This window comes from Amblyomma mixtum, chromosome 1, assembly GCF_055824585.1.
Source record: "Amblyomma mixtum isolate Tamu chromosome 1, ASM5582458v1, whole genome shotgun sequence".
In the NCBI taxonomy this organism is placed as follows: domain Eukaryota; kingdom Metazoa; phylum Arthropoda; class Arachnida; order Ixodida; family Ixodidae; genus Amblyomma; species Amblyomma mixtum.
Window position 1 is genome coordinate 155,044,177 of NC_143012.1, and position 17,239 is coordinate 155,061,415.

The 17,239-nt window shown below is 50.4% G+C and overlaps 1 protein-coding gene across 1 annotated transcript in view; it reads right to left on the bottom strand.

The window, feature by feature from the left end:
- The window catches only part of LOC149369427 (tetraspanin-9-like), a 122,233-nt gene that overhangs the window by 85,968 nt on the left and 19,026 nt on the right, over window positions 1-17,239 (bottom strand). The gene's annotated exons all lie outside the window — the stretch shown is intronic.

The window sequence follows — 17,239 nt, forward strand, 5'->3', positions numbered from 1 at the left end:
GGGGAGGACGGGGGCTACTGCCGACAGCCTTCCAGTCCGACTAAAAAAGAAACTTCGGGGAGCTTCCTTTGTTATTAGTCACCCCTGCCCTGACTACTGCGCCGCGTACACGGGGGGAAGACGCCGCCAAAATGCGCGGCTGTCTACAGCCCCGACAAAGCAACAACTGCATGCACGCTTCCGCTGCGTGTGCGCTAGGCGGGGTTCTGATTGGTAGCGCCCAATCTCAGTACTGGGTGAGTGAAATGGGCGAGTGAAATGCGTTTTCGCCTGAGCTTTTCATTTTGAATTTTCAGAGTGGAATAACTTTCGCTTGCGTGCTCCGATTTCAATAATTCTTTTTGCTCTGGTCTCTGGAAAGCATGGCGAATCTATTTAATGATATTAACTGGTACCGAGGAAATCATCGCGGTGCCCCTTTAATACAGACTCAGAATAGGGGGACCCTATTGGTCCAGGGGATAAGGAATGGCGGGGCACCAGTGCGCATGCGCAGAACAATCACTGGAGGGGGTTATTGTCCTCCGCCCCGCTTTCACCATAAGGTCCCCCCCACTGTAAATGTCTCTGTTACATGCGCGGGAGCATAATAAACCATTAGCGGCGCCATCCCAGAGCGTGGATTCCCTTTAGCCAAAGACTAACAGAAGAGATTAGCAATAGAGTCATGACACTGTATGGCGGTCCTGTGGCTGCATGGCTTCATGAATGGGCTAGGCAGACATTTTAAAAATCCTTTTTTGTCTGTCCCAACAGAAGGAAGCTCGCAGCGGCCGAAGGAGAGGTGCGCGGTCCAGTCACGCCGACCGGGAGAAAACCAAATGACCAAGCCTTCGGCGCACAGCGCTGGGGTCTACGGGCGTCGCGCAATGCAGCAAGCACCCGGTCGGGACCCGTCGGGAGCCCACGCGGGGCGCCCATGACCAAGTTTCATCTGGCGGGTCAGGCGCGCATGACGGAAAGCAGCAGCTTGGAGAGCCCCTCTGGCAACGCTGTGTTACGTTTCGCCTTCGTCGCGAGAAGAAAATCGGCGCGGTTGAAGCGGAATGCCGATGAGTCGCGAAAGGCATGCGGGGTAAACGCCTGAATTAGCCACGGAGGCAGCGTCGGTCATCCACCCCGCATTTGGCCAGCCAGCTCTGCAGTACAGAAAGAAGTTAGCTGCCACGGTTCGCATTACTGGACATTCCAAGGGGCACATCAAGTTGACAGCAGCAACCATCTTCCAGGAATAAGTGGTCAGCGACCCGCGCACGTGCGACCACCTGAAAAGCGCGGGAATGCTCTTCGAGAACCTTCCAGAATCTGCGCGACGCAGATGGCATCCGTCTCTCTCCCAACACGTGACGGGGGCGTGTTCCCTATTGAGAGTGTGTGTGTGTGGGTGCCACAGTAAACTTTCAGGACCCTCCTTTCCCGACAAGCCCGGCCCCCATCTAGGGAGCCCAGGGAAATGAAAGGATATAAAACTCGGCGCCTTGGACGGCCGAGTAGCTCCTGACCATCTGAGCTCATCGTCATGTAGCTTTGCTCCTTGTTTTGAGACTCTCTTACTGAGACGTTCTCTCAGTTGCTGTTTGTATATATGTAAATTCACTTGTATAAAGTTCTTCTTCTTGTCTTTCCCTTAAACCTCGTCTCCGACCTTCCTCAACCCCTCTCCGGCACGACCATGCTACCTGATCCTTTAATAACTGGTTGCCAGCGGTGGAATCGAGTCAACGGACGCCAGCGGAGAGACGTGGTCAACGGTTTGCTGAGCAGCAGTTCGGCGAGTCGGGAGCAGTGCAACAGCCCTGTGTGATGACTGGTTGCCTGCAGCGGAACGACTGCGCTGGGTTCTTGGCTGCGAGGTTTGGTGAGTGCGGGACTTTCCTCTACTAAGTTTTGCCAGGCTTTTGTTAAGTGTCAGAAACAGAGCTGGTAATTGGGATTGTCGTTGCTGCCGGGTTAGTGCAGCAAGACAATAGCGGGCAGTAGAGAAAGCAGCACTCGGAGCGGCCATGGATTTGAAATCGTTACGCAAACCGAAGTTACTGGAACTTGCAAGAGAGTTGGGTCTGGATGTCTCAGACAAACTCAGAAAACCAGAGCTGCTGAAGGCTATTCTTGCGTTGGAGGCTGAAGATGACGAGCTCGCGGAATGCCTTGAGACCATTGAGGAAGGGAAATGGCAAAGAAAAAGGAGGCCGAACTTGAGAGCGAAATGGCAAAGAAAAAGGAGGAGGAACTTAAGGAGGAATTTGAACGTAGGGAAAAACTAGAGAAAGAGGAGCAAGAGCGACAGCGGGAAATCAAGCATAAACTTAACGCGATCAGAAGTATAAGAACGCGATCTCGGTTAAGTATGTTCAGAAAAGGGGAAAATTTCAGTACTTTTCTGGTAAATTTTGAGAAAATTTGCAAGGAGGAACAGCTGGATCAGGGTGATTGGCCAATTGTGTTGATGGGAGTCCTTCCGTGTGAAGCCAGCAACGTATTAGCGCGGTTGTCGGACGAGGATGCCCACAACTATGCGATAGCTAAGAGTGAGCTTTTCCGGCACTTTAGACTATCCGCAGAGGTCGAATTCACGAGCCAAATTGGCAATGGTCAGCTACCTCGCGAGAGTGTCAGGGACCGAGTTGCGAGCTCAGCTCAGTCGCCGGAGGACACGGCTGCTGCTCATAAGTGGCGGTATAGGACAGGTTTGGTCCAGGAAAGGCAGGCCACTTCAGAAGCGTGGACCGAGGATCTCGGTCGAAAAACTAGCGAAAGGTGCAAATCCGCAAGCCACAAGGGCTCAAGGGAGAGTTTGGGCACCAGTGCTAGGAATAAGGAAAGGTGCAATGCGGTAGTTGCGAGCTCAGAAGCGCATGCACTTTCCGGGATGGAGGCGGATTTCTGCGGTAAAGGGGTTAGTACCCTGGAGAAAAACGCCGAAGGTCTCAGTGATCAGGGAAATGTAGTCCTTGGGTCACGTGAGGAAGGTCCTCACGGGAATTTAGTGAAGGCCGTGTCTAATAGGATTCAAGAGCAAGCTGTGAGTCGCAGCAATCCCGTCAACGACAAAGCCGAGCAATCTGCTTCGTTAGCGAGCACAGACAACGCTAATACATAGCTTGCACCGACGTCACATCCGGTGGCCGTCGGCTGCTAGTCGGCCATGCTGCCGAACCACTGCCAGGCCGCCTCTAGCTTTCCGCTGCCTGTGTTAGCTCGCAACGTGTCGGTTCTCGTCCATCCGTAGATTCGGTATGGTTTTGTGTGCCACCCTTGGCTGCTATGACTGTAGCGGCAGCTCCAGGCGAAACAAGAAGCCGATTAACACGAACTTCATCTGCATTCGCAAGATAATCGCAGGCATGCAAGTGCGAGCGCTCCATGACACAGTAGGAATCTGCGCGAGCTGTGGCTGGCTCGCATTAAGCGCGATGATTTGGGCCCCGACAACCCAAATTTAATTGTGTTCGGAGTGCACTTTGTGACAGGTAAGAGGCTTGTGTCGTCAACTTAATGTTTACGATGTAGCGAACCACGACGGGCGCGCCTGATACCGCCTAGGCCGATCGCTGCCGTAGCGCCAACGACGACGAAGCGTCGCTGAAAGACGAAGTGCCGCCGCTCTGCACGAGATCACTTGGGTTGGACTGGCCGTCTTCTGCGCTGCTCGCCGTTTTGTGTCGCCCGCTGTGAACACCACGCCTTGCACCATTTCTGCAGAAATCCCCTTTCAACGAAAACGTGGGAAGCAGTGGCTACACTCTTGAATGTTGCTGTTTTGATTGACGCCATCTAATTTGTCTGAAAACACAAACCCAGACTGGGTCCCGTGTCGCTGCATTCTAGCTACAGGAATAGGCAATCCTTTTCGGATCGCTGCGACCGCAGCGAGCGATGACGGCAGAGAAAGCGGCGTGCCGAGGCCGAGCTTTTCGTCTCGTTGCTTGCGCATCGCAGACAGGCTTCTCACCCACCTGCTGTAGAAATCATTGTGTGGTCCCATTGATTCGAAGGCTTTCATTTTTTCCAACTTCACAAAGCTGGAAGGAGTACACGATATCCCCCGTGGGCCACTTCGAGGAACACATCAACGCCCATCGTCGCGTCGACTCCCGGTCGCAGCGTGTACGGATCTGTATCGTCGATAATTTTTACTTCGTCTGCGTAGCTACACGCGCCGATCGAATAAATTCAGACCAGTAGCCTTCACTGAATGGTTCATTCCTCTGTGGAGTAGGCATCGCATTCGAAAGGTAAGAAAATAATCCAAAGCGTCCGAGGAGTGGTCCGGCATCGCAGGGCGGACGGGCGGGGACGGCCGAATGGTTCGGCAGCATGGCCGCAAGCGCTTGATGTGGGCGGAAGTGACGACACGTGCAACCTATGTATACGGGAGAAGCGACCGTCTCTAGCCCTGGGGCAAAAGCTGCTTTGACAAGTGAGGTTGATGCTTCTGATCAGGAAGAGACTAGTGAGCTTGCGGGCCAGAGCAGTCAGGGAATCAAGGGAGACCCTCCTTCGATGCGGCTGGCGAACAGTAGTAGACAAGTATTGGACACAGCGCTTTGCTGTAAGAAGAGCGACTGCGAATCACCCGAGTGCACCGCTGAAACCCAAGGGCAGATCGCAACGTTAGCCATCGAGTGTGGTTTAGATCAAGTTGCAGGCCAGGGAGTTAGGGTCGCAGGGTCAATTAGTAAGCCTCAGGAGAGCAAGTTATGCTCAGACGAAAGTAAGGTGCCGTCAGAACAGTTGGATGCTGCGATGCGCAGTGCCTCACCGAAAGCACGAGCCGATAGTTGGAATTCAAGAGAGAAATGCGGCTCGGTGCTGCGTCGAAGAGCAGAGGCGAAGGGTGAGGTCACCGCAGGAAAGGGAGGCGCGCAGGAGAAAACAGTCAGGGCAGTTTCTGGAAAGCGGCCGCGCTCAAGGAGAGCCAAGCAAAGGGGTAGACCGCAGAAAAAGGACGAAGGACGGGCCCAAAACATTGTAAGGGTTAAGGCCGGTCAAAAACGTAATCGTCGGAGACTGCCACCGCGACACTCTAGATGCGATAGGCACCGTACGAAGGCCAGGTTGCCTAGGCGAGTTAATACAAAACGAAAGCCACCTGCCCGATTGGGGAGACACTGCAGAAGTTGTTGCGGAACGAGTAAAACTTGCAGCGGGCCAGAGAGAAGCACGCATTGCTACCTCACGAGGGAACGCAGCAGGACGCGCTCCAGTGAAAAAAAGAAACGAGGGAGTTTCCGGAATCGAGACAGAACACGCAGGCATTTCTTTTATACACGACCGTCACCCCCTCGCTGCTCGGACGTTGGAGACGCGCGGGCGGGGTGCGGAACTAATCGTTGTTGCAGGGAGTGTGGAGCTCTCAGGTGTCAACGCGCAGTTAGGCCCCTCGATTTTTGTCGGTTGTCGGCAGCTAAAGCCACTGTCAGTCTGCGACCGCGCAGGGCGCGGCTGAAGAATGGGCAACCCCTTCGAGTCGCGAAGTGGGTAGTTAGCAGCATAGTCTAAGAATGAGTCGATGCTGTTTGCTTTTTCTTTTTTTTGCTGCAGAAGAAAAAGTTTCGAGCATGTATAGTTTTTAAATGCTCTTAGTTAGTTTTCGCAGCAGCGATAAAGCGTTTCTTTGATGCAATGAGTTTTGCACCAAGCGCTTGTGGTAGCGTCCGCTGACACGCGGAAGTGCTAGCAAGATGGGCCATTGTGGGTCAATAGCATAAGCGCCTGGAGTCGCTTTGTTTTTATGACATTAAGGGAATTAATGTGACTTTGGCTGCGATGTTGAGTGAATCTTTGCAGGGTTATGCAAGGTTAGGGTAATATGCTGACATGTAGAATGAAAAGGGAAACAAGCGTGTTCGTAATTGTCGTGATCATTACGAACTGACCTACGTTACAAAAAGGGGAGTCTCCAAGGTAATGCCGATGGCTTGAGTCGAGGTCCCTAACGCAAGAATAAGCATCAAAGTTGCTGCTTACTGGTGTTTTTTTTTTCCTGATATAGGCTTTTGAACATATCGTTTTTGCTTTTTTTGTTTCAAAGTGAGACGGGTTTTGCAGTGTCATGTTCGGATTTGTGGACACTGAGTGCTGCTGGACTACTCCCAGGGATTAAAGGATTAAATGACTGAATAAGAGGGAAAGAGGCTGGCATTGCTTAGTGTGGATTGTGTCGTGCTTGCTGACTGACCGGTTGGGTTTTCAGCGTAGTTCTAACGCTAGCAGGGAACCGGTCATTTTGAAGTCACGTTGCAGTGCCCTTTGTGAACCTGAACGTGCGAAGGAGGCCTTCGAGGTGCGCTGGGCTCAAGAGGCAACGAGAGATGACCGACTCCGGTTAAAAGCAGCCTCGAGCGACATCCCTCCAGACAGCGGATGCAGTCCCCTGTCCATCGGGATCTCCTTCTCCCGGCGGGGCAGTCTGTTACGTTTCGCCTTCGTCGCGAGAAGAAAATCGGCGCGGTTGAAGCGGAATGCCGATGAGTCGCGAAAGGCATGCGGGGTAAACGCCTGAATTAGCCACGGAGGCAGCGTCGGTCATCCACCCCGCATTTGGCCAGCCAGCTCTGCAGTACAGAAAGAAGTTAGCTGCCACGGTTCGCATTACTGGACATTCCAAGGGGCACATCAAGTTGACAGCAGCAACCATCTTCCAGGAATAAGTGGTCAGCGACCCGCGCACGTGCGACCACCTGAAAAGCGCGGGAATGCTCTTCGAGAACCTTCCAGAATCTGCGCGACGCAGATGGCATCCGTCTCTCTCCCAACACGTGACGGGGGCGTGTTCCCTATTGAGAGTGTGTGTGTGTGTGGGTGCCACAGTAAACTTTCAGGACCCTCCTTTCCCGACAAGCCCGGCCCCCATCTAGGGAGCCCAGGGAAATGAAAGGATATAAAACTCGGCGCCTTGGACGGCCGAGTAGCTCCTGACCATCTGAGCTCATCGTCATGTAGCTTTGCTCCTTGTTTGCGAGACTTTCTGAGAGTTCTCCCAGTTGCTGTTTGTATATATGTAAATTCCCTTGTATAAAGTTCTTCTTCTTGTCTTTCCCTTAAACCTCGTCTCCGACCTTCCTCAACCCCTCTCCGGCACGACCATGCTACCTGATCTTTAATAGCTGGAATAAGGTTGCAAAGGTATAGTGGTGCGAAGGTGCTCCTATTAGTGCTCCTCACCAGCTCTGTTTGAAATTGCATTCGAATAGAACACGCTTGCACTCAGCCCAACTACATTTTCCCCCGTGGTTCTGTCAAAGCTGCCAGACACGAGGAGCCCCACTGCCTTCCTGCGTTCGTGGACGAGACCGGGCTGCACGAGTTGTCGCTGTTCTCCCCCAACCGTTCGATGCATGTGCCGGCAAAGAGAGTTTGTTGCTTAAATCGCGTAGGACCGCGCGGTAGCGACCGCGGGGAGGGCGGGCTCTGCGGCGCCCGCGACTACTATTCCGGGCTGTGGGGCGTACGCGGCGGCGAGGAGAGGCAAGGGGTGGCCGCGCACTTTTAGGCATGTTTGTGCGGCACCCACGGCATGGGCGTCGACCAGGGGGGCTTCACCGGAACGACGCGTACACTCTCCCAAAACCTCGGTACCCACGCGGCACCCTCTTCCGCATCGCTCGGGTCAGGCGTCGTGTCTCCCTCCCCCGCGTGCCTCGCCAGTTCATCCGGGGGAGACGGCAGGAAGGCGTCAGATGGGAGCATCGCGAGGATTGCGCGAAGGCGAAAGGGCCCCGAGCGTAGCGGCAGAGATGTTGCCAAGCGTGAGACGCGCCGGCTGCCTCTGGGCAGGGAGGGAGGGAGGGGCCGCGACACCCACGCCAGACGAAACACCTCCGCCGCCACGCTGGCGCGACACCCATGGCGGAGGAGAGTAAACAAACGCGCCAGCTGCGGAGACGCATCCGTTACCGCGTACGAGAACGCTGCCACGTGCCCCGCACGCGCCGTCGACGCGCGGCCGGACGGCAATTAGGGGGACGCCACACATGGCCCCGGGAGGGTGTCTCGCCCGAGATGCGCCTCCCGCCCAGCATCCGCTCTTCAACGACGGCGCAGTTGCGGGACGGTGACGCCATTTCACTCGCGACGGACGGGGACTGCAGGCTGCCGAACGGCTGCCTCCTGGCCCGGTTCTTCCAACACGACTGCGTTATCGTCATCACTGAGACAGGTTGCGCATTAATTCGAGCGACACTCTTCAGTGCCCAGCCGAGCATGACGTCTCAGGTGCAGCAGGGTTATTGCCGCGCGGGTTTTGCGGACGTGCCGCGACCCATCCAATTCTCTCGTGGTACTGCTTCAGCGTTTAAAGGGCACATTGACGACATAATGGATGAATGGAATAACTAATCGTCCGACGAATGAAGAGGGGGCTTATAGCCCTACCGCCTTGACGATGGCTAGGAGTCCTAAATATAACATTCTGCGTTCCAATATAAAATTACGTTGGCTATGCGATATCAATAGAGGCTGTTGGTGCCTTTACCAGAAGTGACGTCATATGCTAGTATGGTGACGTCACTTTCCTCCAGCCAATGGGCGAATTTCATGACGGATGCGCATGCTGGCGCCATCAGTCTTCCAGTGCTACTGAATTAAAAGCCACCACGCGTCATATTGTGACCACATATATGACACACCATTCTGACACCGTTTTCTGATTTCATGATTCTTTTTACTAATGTTTTCCGGTTGAAATACGTTTATACGCCGACGACTGCCTGTTTGACTATAATTTCTCTTAAAATAAAAAAAAAAACTTCGAAAGCGTTCCCAATATCCTGTCATAGCACTCACACACACAAAAAAAAGCGAACGGGATCGTGCCGCAGTTTACTAATAAAAAAAGACCCATTACAATACACTTATAATAAGAAGCCCAGAAGCCCACCTAGTGTAAATGAATTTAAACACTTACTGGCATCTTCTCGGCTAAGCTGAAATGACACGGCCAAGTCAGCACAAAAGCTTATCCGGATTATCTCTAACGTCCGGCGTACCACCCGTGATACGCAGAGTATAAAAACACGAATGTTCATTTAAACTCGCCGAACTGCAAGAATCGTTAACGTAATTGCAGAAACGTCCTTTCACAACATATTCATCAAAGGAAGGTCAGAGTGCCATCTGCGAGCAATGCACACCTGCTATATAAAAAAAAATTCATGAAAAAGACTAAACTCCCTGCGGTCGCAATGCTGCACCGGGTGGCGACGAAGCAGTTTTGAATTTTAAGTTTGATTTACTCTTTAAGCGTTGGCGTGCCTGTGTAGTTTCATCGTCCTAAGACGTTTTTAGAAATCATTCTGTAATCGCCTATTTCTAAACATTCGTGATTTCCACATCCCTGCAATGACGGGACCTTATGGAGATGAAACCCTGGAACCCACAACTTTATTATCCGATGCTTTCAGTGCCTGCGCGTTACAACTTTAAAGTGAGCCTAAAAAGAACGCCTATCAGCTCGCATACATCCTGGACAATCTTCGATACGCCCGCTGTGCATGGTCGGCAGTTTCCTCGTTGGCGTTGCACAATGCCGGCGCCGCGCTACGCGCATACGTGTCGATGTGTATAACCTCGTGAAAACGCCCCTATGCGAGGCGTATTCGCGAAGCGGATTACGCAACGACGAACGGCGCGCTGCTTCAAACCGCGGCCGGGCGTTGAAATCGAAAGCAGAACGAACAGGGAACCCCCGGGCCTCGACAGCGGAAAATGATAATACAGTACATCAACGCATATTCGCGTACCACGGCGCCGGCATCATGCCAACACCAACGAGGGAAATGCCGATTATAGGAGACTGCTTGGTGCGTTGTGCAAGGAATCCTGGCGGCGGAACTCGGCGTATCTCGGGAAAGCGGTACGAACAGCCGGTGCTGTGATGGTTACAACGCAACAGGAGACAGCTATTGCACTGCTTCCCAAGATTCCGAATGTCGGTTGCATTCCCAGCGAGCCTGGAAGGAGCTGCATTCAATGTTTAGCGCCACACATCTAGCTTCCGATGGAAATTCTGAGCTTGATGGAAACAGCGGAAAACTCGGGAAACACTTTTCGCACCCAACAATGGCTAAGTTTCAACTATAGTGCCGCGCTGTGTGCATACTGAAGAAGCGCCATGGCCAGATCGTGCAGCTGAAGGACATTTACGATGAAAATGACTCTGCCGGATTGGCTTCCGAGTGTTATCTTTCTTTGGCGTTTCAGCTGTGTTTTGTGCTAAGTTGCTGCAGCGCAGGCATTAGCTGTCTACTTTTCAGGTAATCCCTGTATATAGCTCGTTCCTGCACATAAACGCGCGTAATAAATACCACAGTAAAAAAGGGGCGCCGTGGAGTATCTTGTAGGGTGTTGATATTGATGATGCATTTTTATGGCCAAAGGGCGCCATGGCATAAGGTGCTTTCGTCTACTCATGGTGGGGGTCAAAGACCCGTTTCCCAAGCAATTCACCATAAATAAGCCGAGCGCCAAGTCAGCGGAAAGCTTGTACCATTGTACAACCGCTGGGCGCCTGGCGGAAATGGGGATCGAACCCTGCACCTCCCGCATGCTGCAGCTTGTAGTGACTTGTGTTAGCGGTCAGGAGGTCGCTGGTTCAAATCCTTGACGTCGCCACTCATTTTTTTTTTCACTTCAATGAAGTTTGTTTCCATTTGGTTTCTTTAACCGAAATTTATGCTGTTTTCTTGTGAATTTATATTTTCTTTGAGCCCGATTTTTCAGGGGCCACTGAGAAGAAATTCAAGCAAACTCACAGCAAACTCGAATGAACTCAATGAAAGTTCAAAGTTCACAGAAGGACAATGGAACTGAACCGACGGCCAGTTTGCGCTTCCTGGGAAGTTCAAGGGCCCTTGCCCGCTCTTGACTCAGGGCACTGAACTCTGAATTCAAAAGACACACGCATTTTAATAAGCGTGCGCAGCGCCGTCTTTGTGTGCCCCCCTTGGTGGGTTCCGTGCACGGGGCTTTTTTTTTTTTTTTTTCATAGCGAAATCTCTACTTCGCGAGGTACAACTTCTGATTCAGCGTCGGTTCGTCGCTTTGACCTTCAGAGCCTATTCAAGGTGAAACTAGGACTTTCTGCCATAGCCACGATGTACAAAGTATAGCATGGGGATATATATCTAATGAGAAATCCGCATGAGCACTGACCTGCGGTCACGTGACCTCTGACTTTGACCTTTCATCTTTGAAATTTAGGGCTGAGATTCGCATCGCCTGATGTGACGTCATGCGATGACGTAGAAATGACGTCACATCACTCTTCGCTATAAATATCGCCGGCTTTGCTTTCGCTCGTACTACGACATATTCAGCCTGCTTGAATCTCAGCCAATCTTTCTTTTAATCAAATGCCCTGTGGCAGATGGCAGCACCGCCGCGCCCGGTTATCACGAGAGCTGCAGAATTCTTCGCCAGAGCGAACAGTCATGCAGTGTGTGAGCCAGTCACGGAAGGCATTCCCTTGCGGTTGCTCTCTCGCTCCTTTCGCGTTACGGGCGACGTTCGCCGCGGTCGGGTTTCGCGCCCAAAGCTCGCCCAAGTTGCTGACGTGCGCTGCTCGCTGTTCACCGTATACAGCGCGCAGTGCTTGTGCGAGCGTATGTATATATCACGTACCACAGAAGAGCGCTGTCCATTTTTTTTTTTCACGCGCTGCCCGATGACTGATTCGCTCAGTCACCATTATTGCGGGCCCATTGGCTCCTTATAAAGCAGTCCGTCGTTCATCTGCTGACTATTTATTCACTTGAACTGCTGACTTTGGCAGTAATGCGTTGCAGTAGTGAGACTAAAGCGAACACGGTAAACCCAACACACATGACTCAGCTTGCGATAGCTCATTCAGTAAGCTGTCAAGCGTGTCGCAAAGTTCTGTGCGTTGCATAGCGTGCTGCAAAGAGAGAGGAAGATATAAGCCGCCCGACAGAGAATTCGATATTGAGCAGTTCGAGAACTGCGTAACGAAGCCGCCCGCAAGCGATTGGCATCTATTTTCTTTTTTATAGGCATGCAAAACCATTCCCCCGTGCCGGCATAACAATCATTTCGTCACAGTTACATTTCACTGCAGAAACATAATTGTGTAATTAATCATTATGCCATGTGCCAGACAGCGCGTGCATTTCCGCAGTATACCCCTTCATGTAATCGTTATTTAATGTGTTATTTTACAGTGTCTTCACCGCTCCCACAAACACTTCTTTCTATGCTTATTTCCGTCGCGTGCAGCAGACAATGTCGAGATTCTGAGAAAGAAATACAACAATTTATGACGCAGCCTTTATTTTGCAACAACAGTAACATTAACCGGAGATCAAGGTGTCAAGGGGACACAAAGGTTATGAGGGGCTCAGTACTGGGGGCTGTAGATTAACTTAGACCATCTGGGATTCTTCAACGTGCGCCCACGCCGTCGAGCCCGCAGCACTCTTTTTTGCGCTGTGAGCAAAATGAACACGTACCAACTCGCCCAAATTTCTGCTAGACTCCGCACAGCACACACACGCTTTTAAAGCGAAAGCCTTAAGCAGCCCATGAGGCGGAAAATTCGTCGTCGTCTGCCTAGTTATTGCGCAATATATAAACATTTATAGGCACTAAACCACGCTGCATAACACTGATGGTGTCGTAGACACAACACCTCTCGTATAAAGATATTTTTTCTTTTTTGCACACACTTCTGTCACTTCTGTTTTTGACAAACTTGGTAATGCCAACTTCAGATACACTGCAAGGACATTTAGACATTTCAAATTATCGTACAGTGCACGTATTCATTCTTGTAGATTTGTACTTTTTTTCTAAAGTTTTCCAAACTTGGCGCACATCAAACTTTCCTACTACCAGAATTCTTAGAAAAAATGTATAACCACAATTTAGTTCCGCCTGCGTTCTGCGCAGACAAAAATAAGAAATAAAAATAGATAAAAATTCACAAATAAAAAATAAAATAGAAACAAACACCCAAACATGTTGGTGGTTGCCTCCGTTGTTGCCAACAGGAGGAACGGCTACCACCGCCACGATCTTCCAGGTGAAGACAAGCGATCTGTAATGATGCCTATGCTGCGTTGTAGTCTCATTTAGACCATAGACCATTTGGCCCAGCATGCAACGTCTGTGACAAACTTTAGTTCATGAAAGACATGGCAGTGTCTCGTCGATAATCAATATACCTTATATACGACAATCATCAGCAAGGACAACAGTTACGGCTCAAATCCGCAGCATCAAGTGCTGGTCGCCTACGAACTCGGGCCGATGTTTGTGTACGGATTCCAACTAAGTCCCTAAAGCAATGCACAATGAGGTCAATGTTCATGGCCGAATCGGCAACAAATTGGACGGGGCTGCTAACGTGTTGGGACCTCCATGGCTCAACTGTCTCGTTTTTTTTTTTCAAGGGGGGGGGGGGGGGGGTATTTTGTTGTCTTATGTGAAGATAGTACGCCTAAAAGTTTCTGTACAAAAAAAAAAGACAGAATTAACATAACCAGAACGTGCCGACTAAGCAGATTCAGCGCTGGCAGTTGGCGTGGGAACGGGCTGGTGATCTTCAGAGCAGCAATTTATTTCTACTTTGGTCGCGCCATTGTCGAACCGTAAAAAAAAAAATCATGCAGAAGGCTGAGACATTTATAATGATGTCACTGTTTCGAGAAAGCAGGTGATATAGTCTGCACCACTGTAAAAAGTTCCAGTAGTTTTAAGGCAGAATCATCCATTATTACTTTGTGGCATATGCAGTGAAGGAAGACGAACGATTCGTCTGCATTTTCCCCGTATTTTATCCGTAACCTGCGTGCAAGGCGTGGAACAGCGTAGCAACGTTGATGCAAGCGGTGCATTTGCTATATGGTCCCTATACACGCTTTACAGCGCGAGAACATGAGCGCCACCAAATACGGTATAGGTCACGTTCCAACTGGTCTTACCAACTGCATCTAATCGGTCCATCCAACTGCACGTACCCAATGTATCCATGTGCACATTTGCATATTGGATAAACAAGGCAAAACTATTATGGTCCCTATAATAGGGGGGGGGGGGGGGGGGTATAATAGGAACTATCAGGAGCTTAACCTACTGAAGTGTGACCATTATTAGAGCTACCACTGCGGTAAAATTAAACGAAATATCTTGGTTTGGTTTGGTTTATGTGGGTTTAGCATCCCAGAGCGACTCAGGCTACGAGGGACGCCGTAGTGGAGGGCTCCGGAAATTTCGACCACCTGGGGTTCTTTAACGTAAAACTGACACCGCACAGCACACGGGCCTCTGGAATTTCGCCTCCATCGAAATTCGACCGCCGCGGCCGGGATCGCACCCACGTCTTTCGGGTCAGTGGCCGAGCGCCACAACCACTGAGCCACCGCGGCGGCTGAAATATCTTGGATCTATGGGCAAGTGCCACTGGACACATCGAGAGAGTCCCAGACATGGTGTGTGTATAGGTGGAAGAAATCACGTGTGAATAACGTAGTCACGTGAAGGAGCCAAGGGAGTGGAAAGAAGTGCACGTTATGGCACACATGACGGAAGCGAACAGGAAACCGGAACCAGGAAGCATTGGGGATGTATTTTTTATTTCGCGTTTTCCATTACTGGGATATTAATAAAAGGAGAAGAAAAAAACAAACACACGCCGCTGGTGCGATCCGAACCCACGACCCCCGAATTTCGCGTCCGATGCTCTACCAACTGAGCTACAGCGACGGCTGTTCAATCTTCTGCCTTCGGGGATTTTTGTGTACGTATTGTAAGCGAACCTTGAGAGTGTTCACCAGCGCCACCGTCGTCCCCAGCGGCGGACGTAGTGCGTCCAGTATTTACCGCGAGTGCCACGTAAGAACGTCATCGAACGATGAGGGCGGAAAATGTGCGAGGGCCCTCTTATGCTGCCTGTTGAATCAAGACGATAAGAGAGTCACGATAAGAATTACGGAACGCTGGCAATTGTGGTACATTGTGCCCTGTATCCGTCTTAGTGCGAAGCCGTCCTCTACTGAAGCCTGCGAAAAAAAAAAAAAAAAAAGAGGTGCCATGGTGGAGGTCTCAGGAATAATGTCGACCACCTGGGGATCTCTAACGTGTACTGACAGCTGCTTTCAAAAAACAAATTCTCCGTACAACATTACGGAGTGCACATTACCTTTATGGCTTCCTCCGTATTTCCCGCAGCCGTTTCATGTACCCGTGCATATATGAAAAATAAAGATTTAATTTGGTTTGCATTTTACGTAGCTTCCATTATTCGTACAACCCATCTCCGTACACCCTTCTACGAAGACGATCACTCTTACGGCACCCACGTAGATTACGGAAAGCCTCCGGCAAATTTATCCGCAGCACTCCCGTAAACGGGGACAATTTGTTGGTTTTTTTTTTTTTTTTACAGCTGTACCTTAGTCGGCTACACTTTGGAGGGCAGAGATCACAGAATAAGTAATGCTTTAGAATGACGCTTATTTCAGGAGCCAGAGGTGAAATTTCGCAGGAGAGGACCTTTTACACTTTAGCTGATTCCAGCTGACATCACTTTCGCCACAGCCTACCCGAACGTCTCAGAGCACTTCAATAATTTCCACTGTTTACCTTTGGAAACCAGAACAACGGAAGGAAAAACCCGACTACATTGTAAACGAGCGCGATCCTGCATTAATCAATCATTGAATTGATTAACAGATATTGCACATTTGTCTCAAGCTTCTTCCACCAGTTACACTTACTCTTTTTCTTGTTGTTGTTACCGCCGAATACAGCCTTTTTGCCAATCAGCATTGACTGACGTCGTATTGTGATTGTATCGCTTTCCATTTCATTGTGTTACACTATGTTCCATTGTATTAACGTTGTATTCAATCTATATCAATTATATTTACTCCCCCCCCCTATTTAATGCCTCAATAGCCTTTAATGGTAGAATAAATTATGCTGAAAAATATACACGGACAGGAAGAGGATGCTCACATGCACGTATACGTTCAATTGCAGATTTCGTATACAGCGTTAAGCGGTTAGAAAATTCAAAGTCCGCCCACTTCTCTCCTAGCGACTAAAATACCCAGCACCGGAAACGAAGCGCTCAGACTACCCATCTTTGTTTACAGGCGCGAAACACAGTTACACAAGGGAGGCAGTAGGGACACAGCGCCACTCACAGCTGTTTTATTCGGAGGCAAAACGCACAAGTACAGTACAGCCCCGTCGTACACGCAAGGAACACCATCGTGTATGAAATATGATGTGATAGCGAACAAGTGAAATAGTTGTTCTCGGCTTTATATACAAAGACATGCGTGACGGGCAAAGAAAGAGCGTGACGGCCAGGACCTTTCCTGCCTGGGTAAATTTTGGCCTTCTTTACCTTGCTCAACGTTCCGTTGCTGCTCTCTGATTCGCTCGTTAACGCAGCGCCTAGTTTGCACTATATAGGAGCGGCCGCATATGACAGGGGGATTTCATACACCACCCTTTCGGCGCACTTCACAAATGGTCGCCCATGCCGCAACCTCTTTCATCCTTTCTTCCTCTTTCGATACGAGAGCAAAGGCTTCCGAGCTTTTGGGGGCCCATATTGTGCATGTAAAGCACAACGACAGCTCTCACCACCTCAAAAGCATTTGTTGGGCGAGTTGGTGTTTTTGATGATCCATAACTACAGCGCAAACGACAGGACAGAGATGAAGAAGGGACACCACACAGCGCTGACTCACAACTAAAGTTTATTTGGATGCCAGAAGGTATAAATACCTCCCTGGCGGCCAGAAAGAATGCAGTCCACACTTACATGCGTGACTAACATAATAGTGTACCAGTCACGTGCCACCAAGCAAATCACATGCGCGAGAAAACAATATAAGCAGTGACAGAATACAATATAATCAGTGAGCAAGCACTTGTCAATATTCGCAAACAAGGTATCTTCTTTCTTTTTCTGACAACGCGACAGATGAAGCACTGATGCATTCTTCCGAGAGCCTACCTATTAAGTGAGCTTCAATGATCTCCCTTGCTAACGAGTCACGGTTCTTTTCTAACACTGCACTTTCCTGATAGTTTGGCGCACAGACGAAGGTGTCATCGTCATCTTCATTGCCTTTGCAGTGCCTGCAATGTTTCGCCACGTGGCCAGAGATAGCGACACGGGAGACATTATACTCATGCTCTTTGAGTCTTTCGTTTAAGCATCGGCCGGTTTGGCCGATGTATCGCTCACCACCTCTTCTCGAGG